General features: G+C 38.7%; 1 protein-coding gene and 1 pseudogene across 2 annotated transcripts in view; one reads left to right on the top strand and one right to left on the bottom strand.

Moving 5' to 3' along the window:
* AP3S1 (adaptor related protein complex 3 subunit sigma 1) overlaps positions 1-13,453 on the bottom strand; it is a 55,175-nt gene that overhangs the window by 13,380 nt on the left and 28,342 nt on the right.
* Positions 9,481-11,168, top strand: LOC307115495 (cytochrome c-like; annotated as a pseudogene). The gene has a single exon. The product of its transcript is annotated as a cytochrome c-like (transcript).

Here is a 13,453-nt window from a genome sequence, read left to right on the forward strand (position 1 = left end):
TAGCATCGAGATTAAAATTACTCTTTGAACGTATCAATAATTTGAAATATAAAAAAATCCAAATAAATAAGGTTGTATGAAAAGAAACTCCAGTTTTTTATTCTACTGCCACGCTTTGTAAAATCTGGGGTATTTAAAAAATTAAATCCCGAGTAGAATAAAGAAATCGAGAAAAAAGCAAGCAAGTGCAAAGGGTTAAAAGTAAAAAAGAGCAGCCATTAATTATTATTATCCTCTCTCTATATAAAGAGCCAAGGTCGTAATATCTACAACGACCAGAGGCTCCATCAAATGCCAGGCTGCTCGTGCAGCAGGAGAGTGGGCTGAACTGCTGACCTCTCGGAGAGAGAGAGAGAGGCGGGGCTGATCAGCAGTGGCTTTGCCAGCAGCCAAGCCTCTCTCTCTCTCTCTCACAGAGGTCAGCAGTTCAGCCCACTCGCCAGCAGCCTGGGGCGGCTGCTGATCAGCCCCACCTCTATGATCAGGCCCAGAGATAGGCCCGGAGATGCTGACTAGCATAGAAACCGACCAATCAGAACCAAATCTGGGTGTATTGTGAGGAACCAATGGCTGCCTAGGAGGTGGGGCTTTTGACACTGACTGGCATAGAAACTGACTAATCAGAACCAAATCTGGGTGAAGTGTGAGGAGCCAATGGCTGCCTAGGAGGCAGAGCTTTTGATATTGACTAGCATAGAAACCGACCAATCATAACCTACTCTGGGTGAACTGCGAAGGCAGAATCTAAGGTGGGGGCTGAGGAGGGGTTTTAAGGGCAACAACTGTTTGGTGTAAGGTGTTAGAAAGTGATTCAATTTTTTAATGACCGGTTTGGCAGTATAGTGCATATGGCTGGCTATCAGTCCAGATATAGGGATTATGTGTTTTTGTCTGCCAAGAGCATCTCCTCCTGCTGAAGGCTCACCCCCCCCCCCCCCATTTAAGCAATCCTATCCTATATAATCTATCTATACTAATAAAAGGGTAATATGTTAATTAGACCGGGTCAACCATCCATCTTCCAGACGTCTGACTTCCTTCCAGACAAAGCCATGGTGGTGGGGGCTGAGGCAGAGGCAGTTAGGGGCGATCAGGCCGGCAGGGGAGGGCAGTTGGGGGTGACCAGGCCAGCAGGGGAGGGAAGTTGGGGGTGACATCAGGCCTGCAGGCGAGGGCAGTTAGGGGCGATCAGGCACGCAGGCAGAGAGGTTAGGGGCGATCAGGTAGGCAGGGGGGCAAGGTAGGGGCGATCAGGCTGGTGGGGAGCAAGGTAGGGGCGATCAGGCTGGCTGGGGGGCAAGGTAGGAGCGATCGGGCTGGGATAGGGGCAAGGTAGGGGCGATCAGGCTGGCAGGCAGAGAGGTTAGGGGCAGGCAGTGGTTAGGAGCCAGTCATCCGGATTGCGAGAGGGATGTCAGTCGGACATCCCCTGAGGGGTTCCAGATTGGAGAGGGTGAAGGCCGGGCTGAGGAACCCCCCTCCGTGCACGAATTTCGTGCACCGGGCCACTAGTATATAATAAAAGCCTAATATGCAAATTGTCCCCTTGGGCGGTTGTTTGGGAGTTCAACCAGGAGACTGGGAGTTCAACCACTGACTATGACATGCGCTGACTACCAGGGGGTGGCGCAGACATGGTGGCTGTCAGCAATGCGGTGCTGGCAGCAGGCGGCAATAGAGGCACTGCCGGCACTGATAGGCCCCAACGAGAGTGGGACTGCAGCGGGATAGTGGAGCAGATGAGTGGGCGGTGCCAGGCCAAGGCAGGTGCGAGCGGGGGCACAGGTGCTGCCCAAGGCCCAGAGGTCATCTGAAACCTGCCCTTACACTCCAGATGCTCGTGCTTCGATCACCGGCCAGGCATAGGGACTGCACCTATACATGAATTTCGTGCACTGGGCCTCTAGTTATCTATACTAATAATAGCCTAGGTGGTTGTCACGCCCTCATGCCATGATGCCCTCACGCCGTCACAATCCCACAATCCATCACCAGGTGGCTGTGTGCGCAGCGGGCGCACGCAGGTGGGCGGGGACTTGACGCTGTGTACGCGGCGTGGAGATGGGGCCCGGCAGCCGCTCCGCATGGCCAGGCCTGGGGGTCCCGCGGACCCACGCGGTGTGGAGGTGGGACCACCGGCTCCGGCCTACCTCTTTGGGGCAATTCATCGAGGAGCCCCACATGGGTGGGCGGGGCCTACCTCTTTGGGGCGATTGATTGCGGGGCTCCCACATTGTTAGAGGGCACAGGCCAGGCTGGGGGACCACACCTGAGTACATGAATTTCATGCACCGGGCCTCTAGTGTTATAATAATAGATGCGATGTTATCATAATAAAACAACAGCTTGCAACAAGAGATATAAGCAGGACTGTTCAAAGCATAGTGAAATGTATGGTCACCCTATTCATAGGTGATCCAATGGGACAAAGAGTAAATTCTAAACAGCAGGTTTCTTGCTATAACTGCTCTTCAGTAAAATGTCATAATTATATGTTCTTAATTTAGGAAAATAATTCCTAAGACTTAATGCACTAAATGTTAAATTTTGCTTTAAAAAAATCAAAGACCCTCTTCAAAAAACTTTCTAATATGCATAACAAATGGACATAGACAGTAGGGTGGTGGAGGTATGGGGTGGGAGGGCAGGGGCAGGCAATAAAGGGGTCAGTGGGAGAAAAAAGGGGACATATGTAATACTTTCAACAATAAAGATTTTTAAAAAAACTTTCCTTTTCATTTAGCAAAATTACTTAATATGGTTAGAAACTGAGTGCCCCCCAAATAGATACACATTGACAATCTGTTACATGGACAAGGCCAATACAAAACTAATAATCTATAAACTGAAGTAAAAAAAAAATAAGAAAAGAAATTAATGGGTTCTAGCCAGAACCAAAAAATAATAATAAAGTTGCTATTGCACTATATTTCACAAGGAGAAATATTTTTTTAAAAGCAAAACACTAGTAGTGAATAGTAAATAGCACCCTCTTGTGTTTCATTTTTAAAATAATATAAAGTTTAAAGTTAATTTCAATATAACAATTATCTACTAAATAGCTACTCGTTAATCTATGGCCTCAAGGAATTCAAAGACTGGTGGAAGGAAAATTATTTCTAATTTACTAAGAGAATTGTGTTTTAAATTTTCCTTCATTTTAATAATACCTAGTTTTAAAAAAAAATAGCTATTTAAGTCTCAGTTTCTTCATTTGGGCATATTCATGGCACCCATCCCATAGAGTTGTTTTAGTGATTAAATGAATAAATATAAAGGGCTTCGAACAGTGTCTCACCAGAAAAAGCACTCCATATACATTAGCTAGTACTATAATACTATATACAATTTATTTCTGAGTTTGGGGACTTCTGTTAAATTTCAGGAGGACTTTATCCTACTGTTTCTAAGCTGTAATATTAAATAAAGTACATAAATGTAAAACTAACAAGTTATAAGATAGAAAAGGTCTTAAGCCCAAGAATAGTAGGAATAAACTTAAGAATACTAATAGAATGGCAAATGGTCTAAAAAAATATTTTCTTAGCAGAAAAACATTCTAGAAAGATAACTGGTTTCACTCAAACCAAGAATAAAATATACCACTAAAAATATACCAATAATGCTAGGGAAGAGAGAGAGACTGAACTTAAAAATCAGATCAAGTACCTTTAAAGAAAAATTATGAATGTAGCCTAGGTACACACTCCAATGTATACCACTGAATAATATTCATAACCTTAAAGGTATGACTGGATTGTAGACTGGATTTGCACTAAACCTGACCTGGACACTAATGTGCCAATGATTATAATCCTAGTAAAAATAGAGACATTTATTGTGCATTTACTACAAGCAAGAGAGAGAGAGAGAGAGAGAAAGAGAGAGAGAGAGAGAGAGAGAGAGAGAGAGAGAGAGAGAGAGAGAGAGAAACATTGATGTGAGAAACTTCAACCAGTTGCCTTCTCGTATGCACCCCGACCAGAGATCAAATCCTCAACCTAGGTATGTGCCCTGACCAGAATTGAACCCACAACTTTTTGGTGTATAGGGCAATGCTCCAACCAACTGAGCCACACCAGCCAGGGCTAAATTTTCAATTTCAATATGAAGGAATTAAGAGTTGATGAAGGGGCCGAAACTGGTTTGGCTCAGTGGATAGAGCATCGACTTGCGGACTCAAGGGTCCCAGGTTCGATTCCGGTCAAGGGCATGTACCTTGGTTGCGGGCACATCCCCAGTAGGGGGTGTGCAAGAGGCAGCTGATCGATGTTTCTAACTCTATATCCCTCTCTCTTCCTCTCTGTAAAAAAATCAATAAAATATATTAAAAAAAAAAAAAGAGTTGATGAAGGGACTACCTGTATTTTATATTCATGTCATAATGATTCTGAAAGAGATCATATCAATGATCCTTTTTATATGATTATTTATCTTAGAAAAGGTTAGTAATGATAAATTAGCATTTATTCAGTCTATACTATTATGGCAGTGTTACTGTTCCAAGTGCTTTAAGTATATTATTTTATTTAACCCTGCACAGTAATCCCATAAGGCAGGTACTTTTTTTTTTTTTTTTTTAAAGAAAGGCAGACTGCCACGTGCAGCGCCTCATTTGGATGTGTCTGGAGTCTTGGAAGCTTGACTACCCTACGTTCTCCTACAAATGGACCTTGAGAGCTTGTTTGGAGGTTCTAGCAGGGGAGCACAGCTACTCGTATACCCTTGACCGAAGACCGGTCCTCTCCTCTGGGGGGAAGGTCGTCCTCTTAGACCGAGTGCGCAGCTTCGGGAGGGACGCACATGGATCGGTGAGGGAGGAGGGGGACACCCGCCGAGCCAGCCAGATCAGCCGAATCACCCCTGGCGATCAAGGGGGTGACAGATGTCGCAGCCAGATCGCCCTCACATCCAAGGCAGGTACTTTTATTAACAACTATTTACTGACGAGTAATCTAAAGCAAAAAGTTAACTACTAACACAGTGATGTAGTAAAGTATTTATTAAATTCAGAAAGTGTCACTGCAGAGCCAACATTCTTATTTACTAGGAATAATCCTTTCAACAACAATAAAAAACAGCACTTTGTTTTTAATGTAGTAAAAAGTAATTATTTAGAATATTTGGAAAATACAGAAGAGCATAAAGCAAATTTTTAAGTCCCCATATTTTTACCACCCACATTAACCTAGAATTGTGCAAAACAAAAACTGCTTGTACTACAGGAAATTACATTGTAGCCCCTGCATTAAGACTTCCCAGAAGTCTAAGGAAGAAGTGGGGTTTTGAGTTTGTAAGGCTAATATATCAAATGTTCATTTTAAAAATGAAAGCAGCCTCTGATTATTTCTTTTTCTGCACAAAAGCCAATCATGAGAACATTTAAAAAAACATATTGATATAAATTATTAGAACTATATTTAAACTTCCAAGCAAAAGTTTATTTTAAAAATGATATATGGCCTTGAAAGATAGTCTACCTATAATTAAACATGGTACACTTGATGTTTTGAGCAGTGATTTCAAACAAAATAAAATGAACAAAAATCTTAGAATGTTTTCCACTATACAATTTCGACTAATAAGTACATAAGGCATGATGGGAAAATCACTATTTGGCAAATACTACAATAATAATTTTTTCAGGCAAGAGTTATCAATAGATGTTAAAATTAATAACCAAAAACATGATTGGGAAAAGAGTATTTATGTGATCTCTAAATTACTCCCTAAAAAATACTTTTAAGCATGAAGGGAAAATGGAATTTTACAGTAAACCTGACAATTACTAATTTAACCAAGAAAACAGAATAAATATCACAAGTAATAGGACAAAAATTATATCATGTACCTCCTGATATGATGCATTAAAAGGGAAGTAACATCGCTTCTGTGGTATTCTTGCCAAAAATACATAACCTGATTTAATTATTAAGAAATACCAAACAAATCCAAACTGAGGAATATTCTAAAAATAACTGGCCAGTACTCTTCAAAGAATCAAGGCATGAAAGACATGAATAAAAGACAAAAATTGAAGAACTACTGCAGAGTAAAGGAGACATGAAAACTAAATGCAATATATGACCTGAATTGAAGTCTGAATGAAAAAACATTATATTAATGGGACAATTGGCAAATTTTGTATAATGTCTTCAGGTTACACAAGAGTATTGTATCAGTGTTAACTTCCTGATTTTGATCACTGTGCTTTGGTTATATGGACGATGTTAAATGTGGGGAATCTGGATGAAGATAGAATAGGGAAGAATTATTTGTATTATATTTGCCATTCTTTTGTAAGTCTGAATTAATTTCTAAAAAAAAATATTTAAGGAACCAAAAAACTTGAGGAACCGAGCTCAAAGGGAACTCTCCTGCTCTACATCCAATTCCTTCCCAAAAACCTACCATTCTACACTAGGAAATAAAGAATTCACCTTAAAGAGAAACACTATAAGCTCAGTTGTTTCCTCTCTTTCAAACATATTTTGAAGGGGAACAATTAAATTTTAAGTTGCTTCCAGCTCCAAAATTCTGACTTTAAGTACCTGAGTTCCAAAATACTTCCTTCACCACTATAAAGTGAATAATAACAATGTCTACTACATTCTAGGCTCTATGCCGTCAGCTTCATATATATATTAGCTCTAATTCTTACAATGCTGGCAAGGTAGGTATGAATATCAGCCCCTACAGATAAGAATATTCGGGATGGATAAGGTTAAGTAATTTGCTCAAAGTCATATAACTGTTAGATGACAGAGCCAACAGTCAAATCCATACCATCTGACTCCAAACACCAATTTCACACTATGATGCCTCCCAAGAGAACTGTTGAGATGTCAACAAAACATGTAAATTACAATAGCAAGTATCATCAATTTGATTCCAGGATTTATCATGAAGAAGTAGTAATGTAAATAACTGAAAATATAAATTTTACATTTCTAATTATTGAAAATTAGACTTCTCAACAAGAAAAAAAAGATAAGAAAAAAAATATTAGAAATGCTGAATCAGTCTAACAGTCTCTAATTCAATTGTTTACATAAATATTGTTTCATTTCCCCACATATATATGAGACAAATCTTACTGAAAATGAAAAGTTTTAATACTCTGGTAATATAGTATAGTGTAGCAAGCAGAATTTTCCTAAAATGATCCTGGGCACTCATTCTGGATTACCTGGAAAATAAAGCAACTAGGCCAGGGCTCCCTCTTTCTCCAGCAGGAGGAACTGCACCAGAACTCACCTTCCCATGGGATCAGGGTTATACCTACCCCGCCCACACCACCACAATGGCCCATAAGAAAGCTGCAACCTCCCAAATGCTAGTCAGCTGAGTTTCCCAGATTACACTTAAAAACAGGTGGCAACTAAACCTATACAGCCTAAAGCTTAAGCAGTGTATATGTATATGTGTCACCCCACTGACAAGGGTGCTTTCAAGCCTACAGAATAATAATGTTGGGTGGGGTGGGGCAAGGCCTCCTTTGGCACACCATTCTATGTTAGGTAGCACCTACCTGGGCACAACTGGGAAGATTAGGTGATCTTTCTTCACCTAAGTATTCTTGGCTTACAAACTAAGTCTATTTCTTATCATATAATTTTATCATCATGTAGAATTTATCCAAAGCCATCACACACATATATAGAATAAAAAGATTCACAAATTCTTATAAAAGTGAAAAAGATAAAAGGACTTCTTATCCAATTCAATTTGTATACTAATAATACTTTATATGCCTTCCTTAAAAATATATGCTTTAAATGATGTTAGCTAAAAATGACTGACAATTATGTCAGTCATTTATCCACAAGCTTCATGTACAATATCATTTTTTAAATCCTCACCTGAAAACATGTTCTTTGATTTTTAGAGAAAGGAGATAGAGACAGAGAAAGAGAAAAGGAGAGGGAAAGAAACATCGATGTGAGAAACACTGATCACTTGCCTCCTGCATGCATGCCGATGGGAGCCAGGGATTGAACCCACAACCTAGATATGTGCCCTGACTGGGAATCGAACCTGAGATTTGATGTACAGGAAGACGCTCCTACCAACTGAACCACACCAGCCAGGGATACAATATCTTTTTTAATATCTGTACCTATTCTATGAGTTGGTATTATCATTATCTCCATTTTGCAAATAAAAAAATATGGTCAAAGAGGTTAAACAACTTGTCCCAAGTTATATATCAGTACAAAGTGGAGTCTGAATGATTTTAACCACTATTAGTTTGCTTTTATTCACTGATCTTTCAAACAATCTCATGAGGTCTGTAGACAGCAAATTGAAACAGGCATAGTTTACAGGTAAAAAAACTCAGGGTCTATAAAGATTAAATGATATGCTCAATCTCATACTAAATTACCATAACTAAAATAATTTCACAAAAGCTAGTCTAACACACTTGGTACCATAGTAGTAACAAATGCTATACTTGGAGCTCTAGTTTGCATGTTTATTCTAACATAGCCAAAACTTATCTTTCTATATCTATAGAAAAGTTTAGCTGTTAGTTATCAATGATTTCTAAACTACAATTGAACAAGACTGATGGTGATTTAATTGCTACATGGGGTCCAGAAAACAATGACAGAATTTGGAATCATCAAGTGAATTTTTATGCCTCCATTATCAGCTTGCCATAACAAATTAATTGAGGACAATATGATGCTTATAAATAACTCAAACAACCAACATTAATATTTAATGAGCTTCTATTCTCACTCTGTAAATATTTTAACATTCCCAATGAAGATATGCCACAACAGAAAGGACTCTAAAAAAAGCTAGCTATCAACTCTGAAATTTACTTATTTGGCAGTCAATATCACACTAAAATAGTACACATCAGATACAAATAAGATCACCTTTTTTCCCAACTTATAAAGAATTAAAAAAGGAATAAGAGAACACAGAAGCTGATTATTCAATTTCAATTCAATTCAATGCCTTTCTCAGATTTTATATAAGATATAAAGTCAAATCTGGGACAGCATGCATGTCTTAGAAGCATGAAATCTTTGCATAAAAATATGCTTCCATGATCATTTGAATGGTCATTTTTAATATTCAAAATACCAAAACTAAACATATATTGAGTAATTATATGTTGATGTTTAATAAGTTTTCTCAATCCGCTTTCTAAAGAACATGCAAAACCAAGAGATTTTGACCTAAACTCTCTTGGTTTATAATTTTCCACACTTTTTACATATCACTTGCCTTTCTCAAAACTAGAGGTTGGACAAAGCAAGAAAATCAGTTCTAAATAAGTTCTGAATAGCTGTTTCATGAAAGAAGCAGAAACAATAAGCTACTTCTTTCCATCTTTGTTCACTCAATGTTTTTAAAGTGACTGACTCAGGCATGAGCATTCCCTCATGATAATCTTAACTCAATAAAATTATTTGTAGCAACTACATTTTTTTTTACTGTTAGTTAATACGTTCATAGCAACCACTATATTTTATCTTTCTAACTAACTTTTCTCCTAATTAACCTTTGGGTTTTGCTGTCACTTATTTTACAAAAAATTGTAAATTTTAAGCATTAAATATTACATGCATTCATTCAACAATTACCTATTGAGGATCTACTATCTGCCTGGACCTCTGTATACACTAGGGATAAATAAGTAAACAAAATAAACAAAAATCCTGACCATCACAGAGCTTATATTATTATAAGGATAAATGACAATAAACAAGATACGGTCAGTCAAATATATGGTATACTAAATAGTGGTAGGTACTAAGGAAAATAATACAGCAGAAAAGGGGTTAGAAAATATTAAAGAAAAGGGCTATGGGATACATAGAGAAGGTAACATCTGAGTCAAGACCTGAAAGAATGGAGCTAACCATGGAAATATCAAAAGGAAAAACAATCTAGGTAGAAAGATCAGCAAGCACAAATGCTCTGATGTAGAAGCATGCCAGTATTTTGAGGAATAGCAAGGAGATCAGTGTGGGTAGAGAAAAAGGAAAAGGAGTAGAAGACGAAGTAAGATAAGTAGCAGGATATGGGGAGGGGAATCTAATTATGTGGGGCCTCATGGGCCATTTGTAAGAAATTTGGCTTTTCCTTTACTCAGAGTAAGAAAAGCCATTGAAGAATTCAGAATGGAAGAATGTAAGATGTGACATATTTCAATAGTATCACTTTGGCTGTTTTACTGAGATAAGACCAAAAGGAAAAGACAGTAGAAGCAGAAAGACCAGTCAGGAAACTACTGTTATAATCCAGCAAGAGCTAGTGGTGGCTTGGACCAATGTAGTGGCAATGCAGAGTGTAGTAAGTGGTTATATTCTGTATATCCAACAGGATTTGCCAAAGAGATGGGAGAGGTCATAAAACCAAAATAAAGCAACTACAGACATAGGATGAAAACCAGGCAAGTAAGGTGTCCTACAAGGCAAGTGAAGAAAAATGTCATGAAGAAGAGAGTGATCAACAATCTTAATCAAATAAAGGACTGATGAGACTGATCAGCAACTATAGAGCTGAAAACCTGATTGAAATGTGTTCCAGACAAAAAGAAAAAGAAAAAATTGAGACATTTTATACAGACATCTTAAAAGTGTTTTTGCTGTAAGGGGTTGGGGGAGAAATGAGGCAGTGGCTGGAGAAGGAAGTAGAGAGAGGACTTTTTTTTTTTAAGATGGGAGAAAACATTAGGGGCTAGTGGGAATGATCTAAAAATAGAGGAAAAATGGGAGCAAGTTCAGTTGCACCAATATGGATACCTAGGCGCAGATGGGGCATGTCCTTGGACTTAGAAAGCATGACGTCTGGCTTGTGAGTGGGAACCTCTGTGTAACATGCGACCAAAGAGCAATTTAAAAATGAATGATGTTGAGAAGGGCAAGAAGATTTTTGTTCAAAAGTGTGCCTGGTGCCATACTATGGTAAAGGGAGGCAAGCACAAGACTGGGCCAAATCTCCATGGTCTATATGGGTGAAAGAAAGGTCGGATCCCTGGATTTTCTGCCAATAAGAACAAAGGCATCACCTGGGGAGAGATGGAGTATTTGGAGAATTCCAAGAAGTATATCCCTGGAACAAAAAAATGATCTTCGCTGGTATTAAGAGGAGTGCAGAAAGGGCAGACTTGGTAGCTTATCTCAAAAAAAGCTACTAATGAGTAATCGGTGGCCACTGACTTATTACAACAAACGTCTTATGACATTTTTTATTTGTACCATATTTAAATTGATCTCATACACCAGAATTCAGATCATGAACAGCTAGTAAAACATTTATTTTGGGCAGTTCTGATTTAAATAAGACTGGCTTGTGGTTAAATTAATATAATCAGCATTTTGAACGTTGATGGTAATTTCAGTTCAGCAAGTGCTATCATTGTTTTCCCCTTCTAAAAAAATGATTGGCCTTGATTCATAATGTTTAACTTTTCACAGAGATGGTGAATGCCATCCTAAACCCTGTAGGAGATTGGTTTTATACTTAGATTTATATAACTGGTGTATTAATATGTTTAAATACTGAGGAAATCCCTTTACTATTTCTTAGACCAGCAAGACTCACTTGTATTTCAAGTTTTGCTTATTAGCAAGGTCTTAAGATAAGCTGGCAGTGTCCACTTTATCATTTTGGTCCTAACTATGCCAATTCAATTAAAATTCCCTATCTAAACTATTGCCTTTATCTAGTTGCCTTTTATTTAATAAAAGACATTTCAGTGTGGTTTATGTATAATCCTATATAATAAAAGGCTTAATATGCAAATCGACCGAATGGCGGAATGAACGGTCACTATGATGCACACTGACCACCAGGGGGCAGGCACTCAACGCAGGAGCTTCCCCCTGGTGGTCAGTGCACTCCCACAGGGGGAGCGCCGCTCAGCCAGAAGCCGGGCTCACAGCTGGCAAGGGCAGCAGCAGGAGCCTCTCCCGCCTCCGTAGCAGCTAGCAGCGCTAAGGACTGAGAGAAGGTGCAGGCTGGGTTAAGGGAGTCCCTCCCCCTACTTCCCAGTGCACAAATGTCGTGCACCAGGCCTTTAGTATCAAATAAAGAACACTTAACACTTCTCACATTTTATAGATGATCTATAGCAGGGGTCCTCAAACTTTTTAAACAGGGGGCCAGTTCATTGTCCTTCAGACCATTGGAGGGCCGGACTATAGTTTAAAAAAAAAACTATGAACAAATTCCTATGCACACTGCACATATCTTATTTTGAAGTAAAAAAACAAAATGGCAAAAACACCCGCATGTGGCCCGCGGGCCGTAGTTTGAGGACGCCTGATCTATAGAGTTAGTCAGATGCTTTTAAAATTCAGCATGAGCCCTAGCCAGTTTGGCTAAGAGGAAAGAGTGTCAGCCCTCAGACTGAAGGGTCCCTGGTCCAAATCCAGTCAAGGGCATGTACCTCAGTTCCAGGCTTGATCCTCCGCTTGGGGAGGGCATGTACAGGAGGCAACCAATCGATGTGTCTCTTTCACATAGATGTTTCTTTCTCTCTGTCTCTCCCCCTCCCTTCCACTGTCTCTAAAAAGAAAAAAAAAAGTCAATGGAAAAATATCCTCGGGTGAGGATTAACATAAAAAAAAAATTCAGCATGACAATATATAGTAGCAAACATTGCTTGTGAATTCTTTAAGTCAGACTAAGTTATAATTCAGGATTGTGTTGAACAGTTATTCAAAAACAACTATAAAATTACTGTATATATTTGTGATTTGTAATGGTGCTTTTGACAACTTACTAGAAGGATTAAAGTAGAGAATAGATTAGTAACATAAAATTGTGAGTTATGTGATCATAAGGCTTAAGATAATTAAAAAAAATCACAGATCAAGAAATAAATAAAAGAGAGGAAAAATGACACAGAAGAGGGAGAATTGTTACAGTAATGAGGAGAAAACTAGTATATAAGTGGGTGAATTGGCCTTAGCTAGGAGTATAGTGAGTTCACCTCTCATAGAAGAGAGAATAGAGCACATGGACACAGATGTTCTCCTCTGCTTGCTTCAATTTTCTCAGTGAACTAGAAAGCAACATGTTAGAAGTGCTAGAGGTTTAAGGAGAAAAGAGAATGTATCAGTAGTTACCTAGAGTATGGACCAGTGAAAGGACTGAATAGCGTTAAGGACTCTTGGAGGTTAGGGATTATGAATTTAAAGTAAAGCCAGTAAGTATGGTTATGTTTTTTTCCTCTATGTATGTTCAAATGTTTAGGTACAAGGAAGGAATTGAGTACTATATACAAGGCTATGATTATCATGATGACTACAGACTTTAAGCTGGGTAAGGAGGATCAGGGACAGTGAAAATAAAATAGGTTTAAAAGACTTAAAATTCCAACAGGCTCAAAGATTTGTAGGAGTAATAGAAATTGTGATATGAAAGATAAGAGGTGGCAGAGAGTGCAAACTGTGAAGTTGAAATGATGGAGGAATTGAAGTTT

The sequence above is a fragment of the Cnephaeus nilssonii genome (genome assembly GCF_951640355.1).
Source record: "Cnephaeus nilssonii genome assembly, chromosome: 2".
Classification (NCBI taxonomy): Eukaryota; Metazoa; Chordata; class Mammalia; order Chiroptera; family Vespertilionidae; genus Cnephaeus; species Cnephaeus nilssonii.